The sequence below is a fragment of the Pinus tabuliformis genome, chromosome J (assembly GCF_031772625.1).
Source record: "Pinus tabuliformis cultivar Carrire ecotype Pingquan chromosome J, CPIR1, whole genome shotgun sequence".
Lineage (NCBI taxonomy): Eukaryota > Viridiplantae > Streptophyta > Pinopsida > Pinales > Pinaceae > Pinus > Pinus tabuliformis.
Genome location: NC_142295.1, coordinates 685448800 through 685472873, shown reverse-complemented (window position 1 = coordinate 685472873; position 24074 = coordinate 685448800).

The window sequence follows — 24074 nt, the reverse complement described above, 5'->3', positions numbered from 1 at the left end:
TAAGAACGATCCTAGGCTGTAGCGAGTCCAGCATCTGCTATTTGGCTCCCAGACCTCTGATCTATTCTCATCAGTTATGAAAAGGATGGGTTATTGCTACCGAACCTTTGGCTGATGCAATACTTAGTGTGATTTAGTCCTTTAAAGTAGTTAAGTTGTAGACTTGCATTAGTTTACTTTCGTAGTCGTAAATAGCTGTACTACAAGCATTACTCGGGCAAATGCTAGCCTCAGACTGAGACACCCTTTGAAATAACCAGATGATCCCGGATTGACATATTAATGTGAGGTAACTAGAGGTAAAAGAGACCCTTTTTATAGCTCTACATTTTGGCGCCGTTTCGGGGAAGGAGTGTAGCTATTTGTTTTTTTCAGAGTAGTGTACGAACCTGCTAGGGAAGAATTGGGTTTTGAAAACGGAAGGTAAGAACCTACTTACGGAGCATGTAAAGGCCCTGCTCCTTTGCCTGCTTTCCTGCAGATTTTCTGTTATCTGCTTAAAATTTAGTAGTAAAATTGAGTGCATGACTAAGCAGAAAAAGCTAGAGAAAAATCCCAAACCGTTAACGAAACCAAAGCTAAGGGACCGGTGACCCTTGGTCGATCGACATACATAGACGAAATCTATAAGAAAGCCGAATCTCAGCCTTCAGTAGGACCCAGGAAAGTTACTTCCAAGCAACCTACTAGTTCCCTTCAGGCCTCAGGCTCACCATCTGAAGCCTTTGCTGAGGTGCATAGTCAGACTGACGAACAAGACTTTCAAGAAATTGAAAATTCTATTCCAGAACGACTGCAGGAAGGGAATCTAAGCAATCTTTGTGAAGGAGAAGGGGAAACAGGGGAAGTTGGGGAGCCAAGATCTCCTCCTAGGATAATTCATCCATTAAATAGCCCAGACAAGGGGAGCGCGGTAAAAATTATTATTGAAGACACCCTATTTCCTCAGACAAAAATTCCAGATAGAGGAAGTGCTATTAAAACTGTTCCTGTTGAAAATATTCCTCCTCAACCTAGGAATACCCTCTTAGATCTTCCGGAAGGTTATTGGCATATATTTGACCCAGTGTCTCAAAATACGCCAAACACCCAAACTTCTACATTACAATACCCCATAGTGGATTCTGCAGCAAATGCTCCTACGAAAGCAATCCCCCTTCAACACATTCCTACATTTCATGGACTTATATCAGAGGACCCCGATGCATTCTTATTTGAATTTGATGTGCTAGCAGGGGATATGATTACACCACTGACCCCTAGAAATTAAAATTGTTCCCCTCCACTTTGAAAGGGGCAGCTTTAAGATGGTTTATGGGTTTAGGTGGTGGAGTTATAAATAACTGGGAACAAATGAAAGAATCTTTCCTAAAGAAATATCAAGATTACTGTAGGTCTAGAGAACTGAAAGATGAAATATTTCAGATGATAGCTAGACCAAATGAAACATTAGAAGAATACGTGGAACGTTTCCAGTATAATCTGTAAAGATCCCCTTATGCATCGTTGCCCTTGCCTGATAATGTGTTGAAAACAACATTAATAAGGGGCATGAAAGAACAATGGATCGAAACATTAAACATTATGGGGAAAGGGGATATATATCAGGAAAGTTTTGCTGACATAATTGATTTATGTATCAGGAGTTCGAGAGGCAGTACACGAATCAAACTAGCAGAACATCATCGATTTGCACGGGAAAATAAAATTTCATCAGAAGGAGTAACATGGGTGGAAATTGGGAATTTACTTGAAAATTTTAAAACTGATATACTAGGAACACTGACTACACAATTGGACGTTGTGCAGGCTAAGCAGAAACAAATGGAGGCAGAATAGAATTTAGCAATTTTCTGCCCCAGATGCAGGAAGAAGCATAGCCATAAGGAATGCCCACTAGATATAGTTCAGACATGCGCCATTTACACAAGGGATCACTCTATAGAAAATTGTCCCTCATTACCTGGACTGAAAGCGGTATATAAGGAAGCGGAAGAAGAACCAGAAGCAGTGTATCTACTTAACCAACGTCGTCAGTGGCAGCCGCGACAAACTGGTATGTTTTCAGACCCAGCTTCTTCTTTTCAGTATTCGCAATACAATACTCAACAGTATAATACATGGCAAAGTCAGTTTCAACCCCCATTTCCAAATTGGTCATCACAGTCATACCCTTCTGCAAACCCGTGGCTAAATCAGACAAGCGAATCTGGCTGGTCGAATCCTCCTTATCCCCTACCATACTGGCAAAACAACCCGTATCCACCGCAATGGACTCCCCCCACTTCACAAAGTTCAAGCTGGCAGAATAACTGGTAGAGACCAACACAACAGCCAGTAGGAAACATTCCTTTCCCTCAACCTACACTACCAGCTTTACTGCAAAACCCCCAATCTAATCTCAGACCCCAACTCCCAGCCTAGCCCAATGCCAATCCAAATAACAGACCGGTCCAAGCACTCCAAATTTTAGAAACACCAGAAGAAGGACCCGATCTGAGGGAGTGCAATGATTTGCAGTTAAGATCTGGGCGTATCATTCAAACTGAGGGAAACAAAACAGTTCAGATTGAAGATCAGTTACCTAGAGAACAACTGTCACAAGAAGAGGATGAAAACAGGCAACAAACTCAGAATCAAGCAACTACATCCTCTCCCCCGTTCCCAGAACGTTTAGTCATACCTCGACCTATACAGCAACCTAATTTTGACATTCTCGGAGAATTACAAAATTTGTACATAAAAATCCCGTTCCTTCAGGCCATTCAGGACATCCCAATATACGCTAAAACTATTAAGGAACTATGCATAAAAAGACCAAGAAGGAATGTAATAGATAATCCAAGAGTTCAAGTAGTCGGCACTTTATCTGACCTATTATCAGGAAAGGAAACACCTATTAAGTATGAAGACCCAGGAAACCCAATAGTAACTGTTCAAATTTATGGCCAAACCTTAACCAATGCCTTAGTTGATCTTGGAGCTGCAATCAATATATTGACCACCTCCACTTGCCAAAAGTTAGGAATTACATCTGCAGAACCTACTTCAACTTTGCTGGAATTGGCTGATCGATCTGTGGTCAGGACAGAAGGAATATTGCATGATGTTATGGTCTCAGTTGATTCCTGGGAATACCCAACTGATTTCCTGATAATAAATCCTAAAACCCGACTAGATGGACATCCATTGATCTTAGGAAGGCCTTGGCTCGCTACCGCTGATGCCTACATCGGCTATCGACAAGGAAACATGATCATAACTAAGGGGGCAGATATTAAGAACTTAGTACTATATCCCCCAGCGCAGCCAAGCATCACAATAGTCAAAACTAATAGGCACCCTGTATCATATCTTACTGACAACATTAGATCTCCATTAACTATACAAGAAGCGCTAGAGTTTAAAAATCAAACAGAAGATGATGCCATCAATAATTTTATTAGTCAAACTGAACTCGCATCTCGTACCCAGTGTCATATGATAAAAGCAGCATTTGATAACGAAGTAGAGGAGGAACCTCTGAAAGATGTGCATGACCATACAATCCCTGTCACGTCAGTTACACATAGTAAAATAGTGGAAATCGAACCTGGGAAGACCTTAAACATTAACGCCAACCTTACACCAGAACAAGAAACAAAACTCATCCATGTTTTAACAAAATATAAAAATGCATTTGCATGGGATTACCCCGATATGAAAGGAATTGATCCTCAATTGTGTACACACCACATCTACATAGAGAATGATGCAAAACCTGTTAGAAAACCTTAGAGAAGATTAAATCCTCATCTAAAAGAAGTAGTAAAAGCTGAGCTCCAAAAACTTTTAGATGTTAACTTTATCTACCCTATCTCTGATAGTAAGTGGGTCTCCCCGCTTGTGATGGTACTGAAAAAGAATGGGAAGTGGAGAATCTGCGTCGACTATAGAGAACTAAATAAGGCAACGCAGAAAGATCACTTTCCTCTCCCATTCATCGATCAAGTATTGGACACTTTGGCAGGCAATAAATTCTTTTCTTTTCTTGATGGTTTCAGTGGGTATAACCAAATACAGATTGCCCCTGAAGATCAGGATAAAACTACTTTTACTTGTCCTTGGGGAACATTTGCCTATCGAGTTTTACCTTTTGGTTTATGTAATGCCCCTGCCACATTCCAAAGGGTTATTCTTAGCATATTTGCAGATCTAATAAATGAAGGATTGAAAGTATATATGGATGATTTCACTCCATACGGAGAAGAGTTTGATCCAGCATTGGAAACACTAGAAAAAGTCCTACAACACTGTATAGCTACCAGGCTTTGTCTAAGCCATGAAAAGTGCTACATGATGATGATAGAAGGACTTATTCTAGGGCATTATATTTCAGAAGCCGACATACAGGTAGACCCAGCCAAAATCCAAATACTTTTGCTTATTCCTACTCCTACTACTCAAATAGAGGTACGTAGCTTTCTTGGATTCTCTGGTTATTACAGAAGATATATAGAACATTATTCACGTATTGCTGCACCATTGTATGCACTAACTGGTAATATTGATTTCCTTTTGACAGAGAAATGTGAACGTGCTTTCAATGACCTGAAAAGGCTTCTATCTACAACCCCAGTCCTTCGCAGACCAAACTGGGATTTGCCGTTTTAGATATCATCCGATGCCTCAGATACAGCCATTGGAGCGGTCCTTGGTCAGGAGGAGGATAAAAAACCATACGCCATTTATTACATTAGCAAAAATCTATCCCCCGCTGAATTAAATTATACTGTAATTGAAAAGGAATTTCTAGCTGTTATACATGCTATCAATAAATTCAGACATTATATCACTGGATATCCCGTTATCTTGTACAAAGATCATTCTGCTATAAAGTATCTAGCAAGTAAACCTGTCACAAATGGCAGAATAACCAGATGGCTGATTTTATTGCAGGAGTTTGACATTACAATCAAGGATCGACCTGGCAAAGAAAACCCGGTAGATGATTTCCTCTCAAGAATGCCAAAACCAGTCGATGCAGCAGCAGTTGAAGATCAGTTTCCAGATGAGCATCTCTTTGCTGTTGCTGTTCAAACACCCTGGTATGCTGATGTCGCCAATTACCTAGCAGTAGGTAAGTTACCAAAACATCTAACCCCTAACGAACGAAAACAGATTGTCCAGCGAAGTGCCAGATTCTCCTGGATTGGAGGCTATTTGTTTCACATAGGGGCAGACATGCAAATCAGGAGGTGCGTTCGACAAGATGAAATATTTGATATATTGAAAGCATGCCATGACCAACCATGTGGTGGACATTTTGCTGATCGCAGGACTACACATAAAGTATTACACATAGGGTATTATTGGCCCACAATTTTTAAAGATGCAAAGAAATTTGTCCAAGCATGTGATAGTTGCTAGAGGGCGGGATGCCCTAGTCACTCAGATGAGATGCCCTTGAAACCACAGCTAGTCATTGAACCATTTGAGCGATGGGCCCTTGATTTCGTGGGGCCAATCAACCCACCGTCAAACCAGAAAACATACATTCTAGTGGCAATAGAATATGTCACTAAATGGGTTGAAGCGGAAGCCTTTCCCAGGGCTACAGAAGAATCTGTTATACAGTTCCTGCTCCATCTATTTGTGCGTTATGGCCTCCCAAGAGAGATAATCACAGATGGAGGGCCACAATTTGCTGGAAATAGAATAGCGACAACACTCAACAATTATCATGTTCAGCATAAAATGACCACCCCATATCACCCACAGGCAAATGGGCAAGTAGAAAACAACAACAAGATAATAGAAACAATTCTAACCAAAACAATTGCATCACATAGACGCGATTGGGCTGCCAGACTACCAGAAGCACTGTGGGCTTAAAGAACAACATGGAGAAGCACCACTGGCCACTCACCGTACCAGCTTATGTTTGGAAAACAACCTATCTTTCCTATAGAATTTGAAATCCAGACATTACGAACAACACAAGAAGTAGGGTTAGACTTAATCGAGGCGCAAACTAATCGATTGCAACAGATTAATGAGCTGGATGAAATTAGACTCTCTGCACTTCAACATACTGCCCTGATACAACAGCAAAGAGCTAAGTGGCATGATGCTCTCATAAAAAACAGAGTCTTCCATGATGGAGACTGGGCTCTTTTATATGACTTTAGATTTCAGGACTTCCCCGGGAAACTCCAGACTCGTTGGTTGGGACCATATGAAATTCAGAAAGTACATGGCAATGGTACCTTCACACTAATTACTATTAATGGTTCTGGGTATACCTTTAAGGCAAATGGCCATCGAGTCTGTCTCTATCGCAAACCACTTACTCGGGAGTCCTTTTGCCAGCAATTACGCCAAGATTCAGATATGGAGATCTTAAGGGAGGAAGAAAAGTCTCCTCCACCTGTAACTCGCTAAGAAGTTTATTTTTCTTTCCAATTTGTACATAATTCTTTGAATTATTTTTGTACATATTTTTTACAGCATGTTGTGATTTTGCTGTTCCTTTTTCCAAAAGGAACAACACTTGTGATTTTTGCTGTTCCTTTTCCGAAAGGAACAACACTTGTGATTTTTGCTGTTCCTTTTCCAAAAGGGACATCACTTGCGATTTTTGCTGTTCCTTTTTCCAAAAGGAACAACACTTGCGATTTTTGCTGTTCCTTTTTCCAAAAGGAACAACACTTGTGATTTTTGCTGTTCCTTTTCCAAAAGGAACAGCACTTGTGATTTTTGCTGTTCCTTTTCCAAAAGGAACAACACTTGTGATTTCTGCTGTTCCTTTTTCCAAAAGGAACAACACTTGTGATTTCTGCTGTTCCTTTTTCCAAAAGGAACAACACTTGTGATTTTTGCTGTTCCTTTTCCAAAAGGAACAACACTTGTGATTTCTGCTGTTCCTTTTCCAAAAGGAACAACACTTGTGATTTCTGCTGTTCCTTTTTCAAAAGGAACAACACTTGCGATTTTTGCTGTTCCTTTTCCAAAAGGAACAACACTTGTGATTTTTGCTGTTCCTTTTTCAAAAGGAACAACACTTGTGATTTTCACTGTTCCTAAGGGACAACATTTCTGATTTTTGTTGTTCCTTTTCTAAAAATGAACAGCACTTGAGTGTTTTTGCTGTTCCTTTCTAAAAAAGAACAACATTTGTGTGTTTTTGCTGTCTCTGAAAGAAACAACACGGTTTGATTTCTGCCGGTCTTTTCCAAAGGAACGACATTTGTTTGATTTTATTGAACAACACTATTGATTTCCACTGCTCCTGTTGTTGTATCTTTCCTTGAAATTGCACTACAACTTGTCCCTTCTCAAGGATGCAGAGTGCTAATGGAATACAACTATCTACTTATGTGATGAAAACAAAAGCACAGTATACGGAAATCGGTAAATCATAAATCGCTATCCTTATAAGCAACTGCCCTGAATTGATGAAAGGATGTAGGGAAAATATATGCTTACTTATCACCTTTTGTTGCCATTGTTCTACTAACTCTGTTCTGATTGGTAATCTCCATCATGCTGATTTTTTTATCTATTTTAATTATCATTCGCCAATAAGATCAAAGAGTTTATATCTTCCTATTGGGATTTTAAGACTTCTTCCACCATTCCTACTCTTAAGGAGTGTGGAATCACCCTTTGTGTATAAATAGGAAAGGTTCTCTATTAAAACAAAAGAAAAAAGAAGCAACCAAAGCAGTTTTGTCAAATTGCAGGATAGGGAGTCTCATTACGAGCTGGCCTACCATGATCATCACGATGGAAGTGAAGTGGCGTTCCCATTAGGGCCACCACACCCGGGAAATGGTCCAAAAGGTATATCAAAATAAATAAATAACCCTTGGAACAGGAGGTCTCACCACGAGCCGGCCTGCCCACTATTCGCTCCTTCCTCATGAATGGCACTATGACTAACTGGTTACCAAGCCTGCATAGTGGCCTACAGTTTTGACATCACATAACACTTCCTCGCATACACAAAGGACTATGGTTCCTGGGGTGAAATAAACAACTCTGCCAAGGTTATGGACACCTGTTGGTAGCAGAGCTCTGTTAATGGTATTGAAGTCGTAACCTTTATACCAATGGGTAAGGAAATTATAACCTTTGTATCTTATAACGTGATAATTTAATTACCCAACCCTATCCCGCATGACTATTTATTACCGCCAATCTTTACGGAGCTAGTGACAGTGATCGCATGGGGCTCGCTAATTATGGCAAATGTCTATTCTCGAACTTCCATCAACTCATCGCAGTCGCTTACGTATTAAAAGCGAGTTAACTTTTCACCTCGATCCCCGCACTACGCTGTTTTTGCGGACATGGCATATTTTCATAAACTGCTCCATAAAGGCCTTGCGGACGAAGCAAACGCTGCTCCTTTATTTGACGGCTGGGACAACCTATCATATTGCGGGGGGGGGGGGGGGGGGGGGGGAGTAACCTCATTATTCCCCAGAATACGTGTCAGCCCGTTATTCGAGAAGACCTTGTACTTGAGCATAGCACGACTCAATGGTATGATCATTTGCCATTTTTGTTTCTTCTGCATGAATCGTTGTTCGAAGTTATTTCCATTGCATACGCCGTTGTATTTAAATTTGAGCGAGAAACTCGCCACCAGCTTCTCTGCGTCTTAACGAACAGCTGAGAATCTGCAAGTGAAGCCATGGGTGGAAGGTCAGTCCGCAGAGAACCATAGACATTGATTGTTTCAGCTGCAGCCCGAAGAATTCTGAAGAAAGCAGGATGGTTGACCTACCTCAACTGCCTGAAGGAGCCTAATGAAACTGTGGCGAAGGAATTTTTACAAAACCTGCAGGAAGAACATTCCACAACCAGAGGAAAACGAATAGAGGTCACGGATGATATAATAGCAAAAGTCACAGGACTACCGGCCACAGGGCCTGTGTGGACAACAAAGAAGGAAAGGCTGCAGAAGATTGTGGAAATCTTTCAGGACGAGGGCCAGAGCTTAACAGTTCGAGGAAAAGGGGTGCTGCCAGCAACGCTAGGAGAGCCATGGGCGGAATTGGAAAAAATTGTCCAGAGCTACATTACTTGCGAAGGCAGAAAAGACGTGGTAAGACCACGACATCTAAAACTCTTAGCTGTCTTAAAACAAAAATGTTCTGTGAATTTACCTGCATTGCTTAATTCGCTATTGCATGATGTGGCACGAAGCATGAAAAAGGCACAGCACAAAGAATCTGTGGTTAGCCACCACGGATTAATTCGTTTGATAGTAAACCATAGTCTTACCCAGCAACAGAGCTGCTGGAAATAATTAATTGATATTATTAATAAAGGGACGGCCACGTCTGGACGCCCAGAAAAACGGAAACAAATTGATAGCACACCCCAACGCCCAGAGAAGCGAAAGAAGGACGCTTGCAAAAAAGTGCAAGCTGAAAAACAAGCCAAGAAACAAGCAGAAAAGAAACTTGAGAAACAACCCGACTCTGGTACATTTGAGCAACCAACAAAACGTAGAAAGTCGGCACGGCTTGCAGGGTTACAAGCAGAGCTGAAGAAACCTCGGGCTCGCACGAGCCAAGCAATATAAATTATAGATGAGCAATCGACAGAGACAAATACAGAAGAAGAAAGTAATGAGGAAGTAGAGCAGTCCACAGGGACAGAGGCGGAAGAAGAAAATAGCAGATAAACAGAGCAGTCTGCCGAGGCAGAAACAGAAGAGGAAGACGAAGAACAGTCAGCGGAAACAGAAACAGGAGGATAAGAAGAACATGATGAAGAAGAAGGAGACAAGAAAGAAGAAGTTGAGCGTCCCGAGCAGGAGGAAGAAATAGAACAGCCGGGAAGAAGCCCAGTACAAAACCCGATGGGGGAAGAGGAATTGGCCAATATTCTGGCCAATATGGGCGAGTATGGTTAGCCCCTGAGTCCATCCAACCTCCAGGCTGAAGACGAAACCCAAGAAAAAAATGCACCCAAGGAAATGCATACAGAAGAAGCAGAAGTAGAAATTTCACCCGTCCATGATGAGAAGGAACCAGAAAATACCAGGCAGGAACGGCCCATTCCTAGTCAGAAGGCACCAGAGGAGAATCCGGAGGAAATAAGGGCAGAGGAAGAATTGGCCCAAGAAACAACAGAGCCAAGAATGGTTCTCACCCTGGATTAGCCACCTCAAGAAGAAAATCCGGAAATTAGTCACACTCCAACCCACGACAAACTGTCAGCTATTCTTTCTGAGAAGTTGATGAAAATAAGGGAATTGCAAAAGGAAAAAGGGACACTGTTAAACGTGATAGTCAGGCTTCGCCAGCAGATTAGGCTTCTAAAAGCAAGACAAAGGGGGGTAGGGACCTCAACAAGAAAAAATTCGGCCATGCCAATGAGACCCTGTAAGAATAAAAGGCGAAGAACCGGGAGCCGTTCCACTACTCAAAATCCTGACAGAAGCCAAACTGCTGTCCCTAATGAAGCAGAAAGACAAACTGCTGTTCCAATTAAAACAGAAGGACAGACTGCTGTTCCATTTGAAAAGGAACAGCAGTGGGCTGGAGTTCGTGTTAAAATTGAAAAAGATGATAAGGAGGTTCAGACGGAGGCACCACCTTCGGGAGTAATAAGGGTTATGAATTTAAAGCAACATAATAAGAAACTCCAAGTAAAGCTCCCAGCCTCCACAAATGCATGGAAAAAGGACCCAAAAACAAGAACCCTCCACCATCATTTGAAGCAGGCTCAGCAAGAAGCAGAAAAGCTCAGGGAACAAATGGTCCCCCGTGAAAATTATGAGGAATTACAGCAGCAGTTAAGGAACTTCAACCTGTCAGAAAGCCAAGCCTTCGAAGGATGGCAAAAGGAGCAAGAGAAAGTGGCCAAGGTAACCCGTAGATTAGATGTAGTTATTGAACAAATAGATACCTTGTGTGCTCTGTACAATGATGCCCTAGCATGTAGAGCTCCTGCCAAAAATTATGCCCTGTTTCTAATGGAAAGATACTTACAATTGAAAATTAAAGCCGTTAGGGCAGGTGCTCCCATAGAAATTAACACTATAGACGATTTTATAAATTGCTGTAAGCATTATGGGGTAAAAGTACAAAGGTTATTGTGTGAATTTTACCTGGATAACCTTGTACTAGAACAGGAGACCGAACTGAACCCTGGCCCTTTTGTCAGAGATATTCAATTACAAGCATTCATTTCATTTGCAGTTAATCAGATTAAATGGCTCAAAGCCTACAATGCATTTCAAGGACAAGAAAATGGATTAGACCTATGGGTAAGAGCTGAGCCTAGAGACCCGAAACAGTTATGGAAAAGTCATAGAAATCTCATGAGGGCTCCAGGCGTGATTGAAGCATTAGGACCGTTGCATGAAGCAATCATTCGGCAAGGGCTTGAATTCTTTTCTTCTATTAAAGACCCTGCCATTGAAGCAGCTAAATTTCGATATCGGGTATCTAATCCAAATATTCAGCTTCGAGAGCCGTTTAAGTATGAAAATTTTAAGCTTGCTGCTAACCGATTCCCCCTCTATGGTGAAATTGTTTTGAGGGCAGGGCCATCCTGGTTAGGATATAGGTTCCGGAGTCCAATCATTTGGCATCCTACACCCAGATACGAAGCCCTGTATGAAATGCCCGAGGGCTAGACAAGCCATTTCTTTGATCATCTAGTTTCGCATCATGGGTGTAGGCCCCCACATGAAATTCCATCTCCAGCCTACTCCCTCACTGCTCTGCATGTCAACTACAATGTTTTCATGAGGCCATGAAAAAGGGTAAGCTGGGGGGTGTGTGGAGTACCTAGGAAGGTATCTTTCGATGGTCATTTTGGTATTTTTTCATTAGAACTCAAAAGCCTTTTGCATGAGAAATCTAGATAATGATAAGAATTTATAACGAAACACGAGAGATTAATGAAAAGCACTAATAGTCATCATTTCTGTGTGCAGGAGGGAGGAAATACGGGAAGTGGCCATTCCAAAAGTAAAGACAAAGTTGAGCTAACTGCTATCCCTTTGACGGAAGACCGGAAACGAACCAGATCACAACGAATCAACCCAAGAAAGGACGCGGAGATACCAGCACGAAACAGAAAAAGAAAGAAGTAATGCAGTATTAATGATTCTGCGAATCCCTCAGGATCTCAGATCCTGAGGGATCGCTATTTTGCCTATTTTCTGTACCTAGATATCTCCGCCATCTTCCCTATAAAAGGGGTAGCACTGTTGGCTTCAGGGAGGATCTTTTTGGGGAGTGTAATTTCTTTTAAGGAAGATCAGGACTATGATCTTTATGTTCGGTTGAAGACTTGAGTTCCTGTAATTTTATTGCATGCTTTAATACAGACTTGTTCACCCTTTTATCTTTGAGCCTGGATCTATCTTAAGCGGTGTACCCCTGGAGGCTAAGGGCCCGGCCCTGGAGGACACTTGCTCTTGTATTATTACGCGTGGTTTCTGTGTGGTTTGTTCATAGACGTACTCTGGTAATCCGCTATGTTTTGAGAATATTCTATTACATGCTCTGTTGTGATTAAGTCATTTTGTGTTCTTGAACTTTATATTGATGCCATGTTATTTTACCGATTCTTTAAGCATTGATTAATCCCTACAGGACACTGTTACTTTATTATAGAATTCTTCACAATTGTGTTTTGCATTATAACAAGTCATCTGGAAAGATCCGTTTTACATGGGTATCGAATGTGACTATTCTTTATTATGAGATACAGTCGTATGTGTTTTAACAGAAGCAGATTACGCATGGTGTGTTTCTAAGGTTCTATAGTATTATTCCATCATATAAGATTGAGGGATTGGTGTTTTGATTGGCATGGTTAAATAGAGTTGCAGCTTAAAGAACTCAGTTATTACTTATTTCGATTATTGTTCTATTCTTGAACTGCTGTTCCATTTACCTGCTGTTTCATTTATTTGCTGTTCCATTTATTTGCTGTTTTATTTATTTGCTGTTCCATTTATTTGTTGTTTCATTTATTTGCTGTTCCATTTCAATTTGTTGTTCCATTTCCAGATTGCTAATTTGTTGTTCCTTAAGGACGGACTTAGGCTGTAGATGACCCCAGCATCTGCTACTTGGTCCCCAGACCTCTGATCTGCTCCCGTCAGCTATGAAAGGGATGTGTTATTGCTACTAAGCCCTTGGCTGATGTGCTGTTCCATTTCATTATTACTCCTTTTATCTGCTGTTTCATTTCTAATCATTAAGAACGATCCTAGGCTGTAGCGAGTCCAGCATCTGCTATTTGGCTCCCAGACCTCTGATCTATTCTCATCAGTTATGAAAAGGATGGGTTATTGCTACCGAACCTTTGGCTGATGCAATACTTGGTGTGATTTAGTCCTTTAAATTAGTTAAGTTGTAGACTTGCATTAGTTTACTTTTGTAGTCGTAAATAGCTGTACTACAAGCATTACTTGGGCAAATGCTAGCCTCAGACTGAGACACCCTTTGAAATAACCAGACGATCTCGGATTGACATATTAATTTGAGGTAAATAGAGGTGAAAGAGACCCTTTTTATAGCTCTACACCTTGAAATGTTGAAGGTGCATTGGTAAGGCCAAAAGGCATGACCAAAAATTCATAATGACCCTCATGAGTTCTAAATGATGTTTTCAGAATGTCTTCAGTCTTCATTCTAATTTGATGATATCCTGAATGAAGATCCAACTTGGTGAAGTAAATTGATCCATGCAATTCATCCAGTAATTCATCAATGATAGGAATGGGGAACTTATCTTTAATAGTGAGCTTGTTGAGCTCCATATAATCCGGACACATGCGCCATGATCCATCCTTCTTGTGCACCAATACTACTGGAGCAGAGAAAGAACTTTGACTCGGTTGAATTATACCAGCCTCTAGCATTTATGCAACCATACGTTCAATTTCACTTTGTTGGACATAGGGATATCTGTACGGCCTGATGTTTGGAGGAACACTTCCTGGAATCAGATGAATATCATGATCAATCCAATGCACAGGGAGAATGTTATGATGATTTTTCCCAGGTCACCTTTTTGGAATGTAATTCAGGAGTCTGCAAAAATACCAACTTCCTCAGATCATATCTCCGCAAATATAGCGTAAATATCTCTTAAATTCGGACTTGAGATTCAGCGCGATGTCTTCTCAAATGGGGTTTTTTTTTAGCTTCTGAAACATCGCAGAAAAAAAGTTATAGCAAAAATGCCACGATGACTTGTTTGGAGCAACGAAACCCTAGAATCCAAAGTTCTGATACCAGATGTTCTGAAACCAGCTCAAGAAAAGATAGAAAAGATAGATCAACGCCTTAGAATTCAGCCTCTTCGAGGGGGAAACCTCCTTTACATTACATAAAAGAACAATTCTTGGATGATTCAAATGACAAAACTTCCTTTCTATATATATGAGTCTAAGGAGTCACAATATAACCCAGCCGACCTAACAATAATAATATAAAGCCACAAAAATAACAATAGAGGGATTCTATGGGGCACAGTAATAACAATATGGGGGCAATAGGGGCACAAAAATATTAATAAGGGGTATAACTACAATAGTAATGGGGTAATCACTAGTATTATATGGACCCAACAGTCTTACTAGTCGAGGGTGGCCAAGCTTACTGGATAATTTCAGTTTATAAATCCTTTTCTCGTGTGCACTGAAAACAATTGTTTTAACCATAATTTTCTCAACAAGAGAAGTAAAGAATAATGCATATCTATGCATACCTGATATCGAGCTATTGTATATGCATGCATGTTGTTGTTGGGCTGATGATCGATCAAATGTCCTCTGGAGGTGCCATCTTTCATTTTCTTTCTTGTGGATAGGTCCTCATTAAACACAACAATGTGATGATGTATTTGACTGATACAATCTCTCTTTCATGTAGGTATTTTCTAGTGTTTGATCTATTGTTGTTGGAGTGAATTGGTGACCTTGTAGCTGCTCCTCAAGGATGGTGTGACTTCTCTAAGCCTCAGGGATGGCCTCTTGATGCTTTAGGGTGGTCAAATATTCATTCTAGAGCTGCAACAATCCTCTGTCTATGATCTTGTTGGATATGTGCAGGCTACTATAGGATTGATCTCCTTCCTATAGAAGTCACATAGTCCCTCCCCAAAACCTCATTCAAACCTTATGTTGCTTCATGAAATGCATTCAGTGACTTGGATGAATCATGGTGAGCCTAGGGACAAGAACAAAAGCTTTGATTGTGGTGAAAGCTTGTGAAGAAGGGGTGAAGGAAACATCTCTTTTCTTTGTTTCTTTATTTTTTTCCATGAACAACGGTGGAATTTTGAGAATAAGTTAGTTAAATGGAATGGATGATAGGTGAAGGATGTTTGATAAACCTCTCTTTACATTTACATAGGGAAAACATGATTTTCGACCCCTTGCCCTAAGTGGATCTCAATCCTGTAGCAATTTCAGACTGTCTTGTGACGCTATAGGATAGTCCTTGAGCAACCTTGTTTTATCCATATCTATCAAACAATAGACTGGATTGACCTGAAATTTTTAAGCATGTTTCCATCATCCTTAGGCACCTCTCGATAAAAAATATTGACCAATGTATGCACGAATCTATAAAAAAAAATATAATTGGTTGTAGGTGATGGAGGCCAACTTCTCAAAAGATGTGCACTGGAATTTGCTGAATTTATTTAAGAATGTTACAATCATCCATATGCATATCCCCATTAAACAACTCATCCAATGGATGCACGGTTTTGAAAATATGGTAAAACAATTTTTGCCCTGTGTATTTTGACAATCCTGTAACAAAACATAACCTTCTTGTAACACTTTAGGAAAATAAGGAATCTGAATGGGAAAGGCTTGGGAACGATGGGTGGGCATTAGAAATTGATTAGGGTGATGGATTGGCATGGCCTTGGTCCTATTGGAGCATCTGGGCAAAGGAAGAGAAAACCCAAGTTTGACTTCCCTTGACTAGATTTTTGACCAACTTTTTCTTTTGGTGCTAACTTGTTTTTGTTGCTTGCAAAGGTTGGAGAGCACCTACATTCATCAAAGAGAGATACATGGAGCAAATAATTATTTTTTATTTCATTTTCTAAGGTCTACTAGCTTCCTCAACGTGGTTTTCAACTAGTAGGTCTCCCTAGGCACCTCAAATGAGGTTTTCAACTAGAATATTTGATTTTTATCTTTTTTCCAACCCATTCACCATCTCATGGAGGTTTTCAACCAATGAGCCAATCCTAGGCACCTCAAAGGATGCTTTCACTTGATATTTTATTTTTTCATTTATTTTATTTTCCTCTTTTTCCTTTTTTTTCTTTCTTTTATTCTTCTATCCTACTTTACTTGAATGAAAGAAAATATCTTTCAAGTATAGGAACACTTCCAATGGAGCCATGTGCATAACAAGATGACAAATAAAATCATGTGCAGGCTTGAAACATATTCTTTGTCATGTACTTGAATATGAGAGACCAACTGCTTTGAATTTGATGATGTCAAACATTGTTGAAGAGAATGGTGCTCCTGTTTAGTGATTGTTAGGAACCAAATTTCAATATAGCTATGATGCCCTTGTTTCACTGGCTCATTTGGATCATTCTTCATTTCTTATTTTTCACTGCCAATCAAATATTCTATTATTTTCTAATTAGCCCTTTGAGCACATAAAGGAGTTGATGATAAGAATTGTAGAAATTCTTTAATATCAAGCTCTAGTGGCTTCCCTCCATCAAATGTGGTCCATGATTATTTAGTTTCCTCTTAATATTCTTGTTTTAGATGTTGTTATTTAGTAGGAGAAAGAGAATTTATTCTTTGCAATACTCTTTCCAATGCAAGATGAATGTAATTTGGATCAAGAGGATTTGTTTGGAGATTTTGTATCTCAACATTGTAAGTGGGTTGAGTTACTTTATTGCTTGGGTTTGGAAATGGTTGTGTAGGTAGTTGAGTGGGAGTGGGTTTTTGAAATGGTTGTGATTGAGGATGTGGTTGTGGTGGAGGTGGATGGGATGGATAGCATTGAGTTTGGTATGGAGGATATTGAGGATATTGGGGAAAATATAGATGACCCCATTGAGGAGGTTGGTGTTGATATGGATGAATTGGAGTAATGAAATATTAAGGAGGATAAGGCCATGAATATGGATCACCCCATTGGGAAGGATAAGACCATGGAGACCAAGGTGAGGTGCAAGGTGGATAACAAGGTTTAAAGTTTTCATTGCAGCTTGTATTTAAAGAGGAGGGGTAGTTCATATCTTGTTGATATGAGTTGACAAAGTAAGGTTTGCTCCATGCCTCCTAATTTATCAGTCACACCTTCTTCTTCTACCTGCATATGATCAAGTGGGGGGTTTGTGGTGTTGAAGAACTATATATATATATATATATATATATATATATATTATATATATATATATATATATTATATTTTTATTTATAATTTTTTTTGAATGAGAATCCTAATGTAATGCAATGAGATATGCCTAATGAATATTTTTAGTTTTTGCAAAAAATAAAGATGGAATCACTTCGAGAACAAGAGAGTTCTTGCTTTGACGCCCTCCCTAGAAATGACGCCAAAAAGTGATGAGCCTTCGTATTGCAACAAGAATGGTGCAACTACCAAAGCTTCCAACTTAAATGATCAACCCGAGGTTGGTAAAAACTTAAGAGGGGTTAGAACTGTATGTGCAACAAACACCTTCCTCTTCCTCATATGAATCCCTTTGATGCAAGTGAAAGAAGACAATGAAACCACTTCAAATGAGCGAAGGATCTAGGTAAGACACAAATCATAAGTTGAAAAAGGTAAATAATGATAGGAAAACCTATTATACCTTTTATGGAAGGTAAATGGCAGAAAGGAAATCTATACTAAAATTAAGAAAATATAATCTATATTGTTGGAAAGGAAATGACATTAAAGGAGTTATATATTACGCTTGCAAGAAGGAAATCACACTTTGCATAAAGTAAATTACAGAATTGAAATATAGACTAATTGCAGAAATCAACATTAAAAATAAAAACAATGTAAGAGCTAAATGGAAACCTAACCAAGCCCCAAATCAACCAAAGTGGCCTCATAGAATTCATAGGCTATAAATCTACTTCTACCATGAATTTGGAGTGAATTTTGCCAAGGAAGATCTCGAAACAAATTGTTACCGTGCTACATGACCGCTACTTGCCAAATGCCCAAGAAAATCAAATGAAAATGATATGGGAAATTTTTTGTTATGAATTATTATCTCCTAAGACTCTATTACAAGTGGAATCACTCAAAAATACCCCTATTAACATGTGCCAAGAAATAGCAGAAAATTACTACTCTAAAAATTGGAAATTCAAGAACTAGTGAACTAGTTAACCTATCAAATGCCTAACCTAATAAAGTGAAAATGATATGGGGTAATTTTTTTTTTTATCAAATTGGATTTTTTATGGCCCAAAACAAGTGGAATAAACTAAAATTAAGCTCATTAAAACATTCTAAAAAATAGTAGAAAATTACTACTATTTTGTTGCAAGAGACTTTTAGAAATTCTGTGTGTGAACTAGTAAACCAATCCAAGTAGATCAATGCTGAATATGAATTTTAAAAGTTTTTCTAAGGATGAATAATTCTTATGACCCTATAAATAACCTGCAAAAAAACCCACTTCAATCATTTAACTAATGTAACCTACAACAAAGAGGCATGAACACTAAATGTAGAAATAAGAGATGAAAGTGAAAAAGACATTCGAAGGAAATAAATAAATTTTACAAGAGGGCTCTAAAGCTCCTGGGATGGCCAAGCCCAAGGATACGCACATTCCTATGAAGGAAACCAATCTTTAGAAGCTAAAAATGGCACCAAACTTCATTATTTGAATTAATCCAAGTAAGTCTTTGCTAGAAATGATAGTGGAGCTGCTAAATAACAAGTTTTCTCTACAAGAAGACTAAGAAAGGAATTGAAAAGTTTCTTAACATCAACATGAAACATAGAGTTTGAGATGAACAACTAGATGGTCATTATTATATGATCACAAGGTTGAAGAAAAATATGCAAGCATGTCAATTAGGTAATGTAATTAGCGATGGGTTATGTATGATGGATAGATGGATAATAGTAATGGTCATACAACATGAGATCACAAAAATAGAGCAACAATTCAATGAGGTAGATGGAAGTGAGAATGGTATGGGATCATGTAAAAGTAAATATATTAGTAGATAAACAAGGCATTAAGGTGAATGAACAATAAAAATAACATAAAATTTTGGATTCAAGAAGATATAAAATAGCAACAACAAAACAACATATTAGACAAGTTAGTGGACAATAGAAAAATCAAGTTTTGGATCCTAAAGGGTTCAACAATCGAAGATACATGACTAGGAGGTCATGGAAATTTTTAACTTTTGAATTTGATGCAAAAGAATAGTCTCTCATAAATCAACCTTGTTGACTAGAACTAAGGGGTCTTGGAATTTACCAAAGGGAGTTGGTTCCCTGAATGAAAATTAGGATAATTTAGGAAATTTATAATTCTCATGTTAATTGTAATTAGTTCTAGGAGAGAATATTGGTTTGTTATGGAGGTTTTGATGAGTTATCATCTCATTTCCATGTAATATTTCTATTTTTGCATATTGTTAAGAGGTCAAGTGATAAGTTGGGGTTGGAAGATATTTCCCCAAAAATGGAGGATTTCATTTCACCATTGGGAATAGAAATGATTCCCTTATGAAATTGTCTAAAAATAACTATATAAGGATTATGAGAGATAGAGTTAGGAGTTGAGAAATGGAAGGGACCGAGAGAGGTCCAAGAGAGAAGTGAGGAAAAGAAGGGCCAAGTAATGTAAATCAAGCCAATATGTAAATTTGATATAGGTCAAAATGCGTTCTGCAAATATTATGAACTAAATGAGTTGGATTGCCTTTTAATGACTGTGTCATTAAATGCATGTACTAATAGATTGGGTATGAATGTTGAGATTATGTGTGTGAGGTCATTCAATGTGATTAAATGTATGGCATAGAAAAACAATGATCAATCATTTCCAAGAAAAGAGAAATGAATTTGTCCGTTGCAAGATAAATTGTTGCAGGAATCATTCAACTCGATATTGACTTTGAAGTAGTGAGCCTTTTGCCAATCCCTAAGGGGTCACACTTTGTAATCTTTTGTAAACACCTAGAACTTGGAGTTTCGCCCTTTGATAGAGCCAAGAGCATTATAATGTGCAAAAATGAAAAAACCCATTTTTTTGTAAAGTACCATTAGTTGATAGTGTTGTCAACTTTCCTATCAAATGTTCCCATCTCTCAAGCCTTTGAGGGGTTAGGAGTCTAAGTTGTATTGAGAATCTTTGCGAGCACCAATTTGATATCCATTGGGAAGTTATGCCAACTAACAGACCTAGCATAGAGAATAATTCATGTCAATTTTGTTGGAAATAATACTGAGAGGGGGGTGAATCAGTATTATCAAATTCTTTTCAATATATCTTCCTTATTTATACTTCAAATATTGATCATTAATTTGTATGTCAGTATCATAAAATAATGAGCAGGAACAAGAAAAGCAAATAGTCACACAAAAGAACACCAGATATAAGGTGGAAACCCAATGTGGGTGAAAACCACCTGCTGCAATATGTCTCTATCTTCTTTTAATAAGAAAATCCTTTTACAATGATTTTGTACTGGTGCAGTCCTTTACCAGTACGCAGGCTACAACCTGCAGAGAGCTACAACTCTCTCTCTCGTTTTCCAGTCTCTCCTGGAAGGGAGCTACAAACCCCTAATTCTTTTCTTTCAAGGACCACTTTTCATTAATTTTTAGACTGGATCCAAGAACATCAAAAACCCATCAACTACACTGTATCAATGCTTTCACCAAAGCCAACCCGCATACAGATATGCAAATATTTCCTTATAACTTTGCAGTTGTTCCATACATCAGACATACCCAGATCATAACATGTGTACAATAAAACATGCATCAATAATTCAGATCTATAAATTCATTGTTTCAAATATTTAGATATTAGTTAACCCAGATCAAGCGTGTGCCACATATCACAGATCAAAATCATATAGAGATACCACTATTCCAGCCTTAATATTTTGACCCATCAATAGAACTTATCCTTCTCCTTATGCTCAGGTTCCTTCTTCATTCAGATCCAGATCTGCACCATAACCCAATCACAATATTCCAGATCTAGCACTTTATCAGATATTCAATAATTCAGAAGATGCTTTGCCAAATGATCTCCTTCCTCTTTTATAGCCTTAGTCCTTTCTCAATACCACGGTCCAAAACCATAGGATCAGAAAAATGTTGGACTAATACCATGAACCAACCATGAAAGTGCGTGAGATCAACACTTTTGGATGCAATACCACGGACCAAAACCATAGGATCAAAAACTGTCGGACTAATACCATGAACCAACCATGAAAGTGCGTGAGATCAACATTTTTGGATGCAATACCACGGACGAAAACCATAGGATCAAAAACTGTTGGACTAATACCATGAACCAACCATGAAAGTGTGTGAACTTTTCTCTTGCATGAAGGGAACTTTTCTCTGCATGAAAGTGCGTAAACTTTTCTCTACATGAAATAAACTTTTCTCTGCATGAAAGTGCGTGAACTTTTCTCTACATGAAATAAAATTTTCTCTGCATAAAAGTGCGTGAACTTTTCTCTACATGGAATAAAATTTTCTCTGCATAAAAGTGCGTGAACTTTTCTCTACATGAAGGAAACTTTGTTGCACTATAATTTATCAAATAAATTTGCTGCACTATAATTTATCATTTGTGAGATTTGCCATCAAGGACAACACTTGTCTCATATTGCCAACAAATTTATTTTCCATCTAACACCAAGACTGTCAAGCGCTCTATTTCCAAGACCACTAAGCATTCTACTTTGAAGACCATCAAGTGCTCTATCGTTGAGCCCCATACCAAATCGAGTGCTCTATCGTCTAGTCCACTGTGTCAATCTATTAACTGATGACCTTGATAGGAAAAAAATTGGGTTTAAATGTTGTAAAGTCACATTAGAGCTGACATCAATCTATTTGAGGTTCCACAAACTTGGTTCCATATTTGGATTTTGTTAAATAATGCTGGGTGGATCAATATCAGGTCATTGTGGAAGAGTTTAAATACAAAGAAATGGTCGATGATCCATTTCCTAATGATATTTAACACATTTAATTTATGCTCTTGGTCACCAAATTGGGACATATGCAACAAAAAAAGGTAGGTTCTATATGTTTGTGAATTTTACGTTTTACCGAATTGTGGTTCTCAAGGGAGAAGTCGATGGCATTGGGGCTCGAATGGCCTTAGCACTTTTGGATTTAATCCATTAGTCCTACCACAAGTATGTTTAAATATTGTTAAAATTGGTGTTTGGGACTATTAATTTTGTGATTATGCACATTTAGAAGGGCTTATTCCAATTGTAGTATAAAGTTGGGAAAGCACCAATGGTATAGTATAAATCCTAATCCATAGTAATGATTTTTAAGCAATTTGAAAAGGACCTCGCACCAAAGTATAAAGAACAAGCAATGTTTGACCTAGATTGTGAATAAGCTATTGGATTGGGATGAAAAGGGTGTAGTTTGCATCAGTGGTGAAACATCCACTCTAGCTAGACAAGAGTGAGAACCACTTTAGGTTTTTCATCGGTGCTTAGTGAAGAAGGAGGATTGGAAATCATCCTAATCTAGGTTTCAGGAGATCGTTTTATTTACAGTAGACCAAGATTATTTTGGCAAGAGAAATTACATTACATAGGTCGAGTTAATTGGGGGCAACGAAGAATTTTGAAGGAGGATGAGTTGATTTAAGGGAAAAAAACCAAAATTTTCTAGTAGCTTTCACTAATAATTTTTATGTAAATTTCCCAAAACGTTTTTAATAAAAATTGACTAATATTTATTAGGGAATTTCATTTGTAATTTGCAGTTATTGGCTCTTATTTACTGGAAAAAGTGTTTTATTTTTTTTTTGACAAAATGTGGGAAAATTATAAAATAATTCAAAAAGGGATATTATAGGAGGTTGTTTTACTTGGAAAAAAATAAGGCTGATTTTTTTTGTTAGAGATTGATTTTTTAGAGGGACAGGTTTGTGATACCTAGAATGGTTGAATTGTGGAGGCCACATTACTTTGGAGATGTGGAGAAGAATTTAAGAGGGATGAGTCTCTTTTCCAAGGGCATAGTTAATTGCGAAGGAAAACAAATTGGAGTATCAAGAAGTTTTACACTTGGTTGATTTATTGTAGAAGAAAGGAGAGTGATTTTCCAGAGGTTGACCTATCAGTGTTTCTGAAGGAGGTAGTGTTGTTCCAGCCAAATCGTAAATTCTAAATAGGCTGAATTGGAACCAACCGAATTTTCTAGAGGATTTGTAACCAAGGTTCAAGCTAGAGAATTTCCAAAGGGAGGTAAAATGATCTGCAATGGTTAATTTGTTAGGTTTTTCCAAAAATAAATTGATGTAAATATTCCTCGATATTTTAATAAAATTGTCTCACTTTTGTGATGGCATTTTCAATAAATAAAAAATTGTGCTTGTTGGTTGTCCAAATTTGTTGGGTTTTGTTATATTTTTCAAGAAGTGTATTTTTGGGATTTTTTTAATGCTTTGGTAGAAAAATTATAAATTGAATTAAAGGGCTTATTTCAGGATCTCCTGCTTCCTTTTTTGCTTTGAGGAAAACATTTATATTGACTGCATTGGGGTGTTGTTAGGTCCCTATAATACTAGTGATTACCCCATTACTATTGTAGTTATACCCCTTATTTATATTGTTGTGCCCCTATTACCCCCATATTGTTATTTATGTGCCCCATAGAATCCCTCTATTGTTATTTTTGTGGCTTTATATTATTATTGTTAGGTCGGCTGGATTATATTGTGACTCCTTAGACTCCTATATATAGAAAGGAGGTTTTGTCATTTGTATCATCCAAGAATTGTTCATTTATGTAATGTAAAGGAGGTTTCCCCCTCGAAGAGGCTAAATTCTAAGGCGTTGA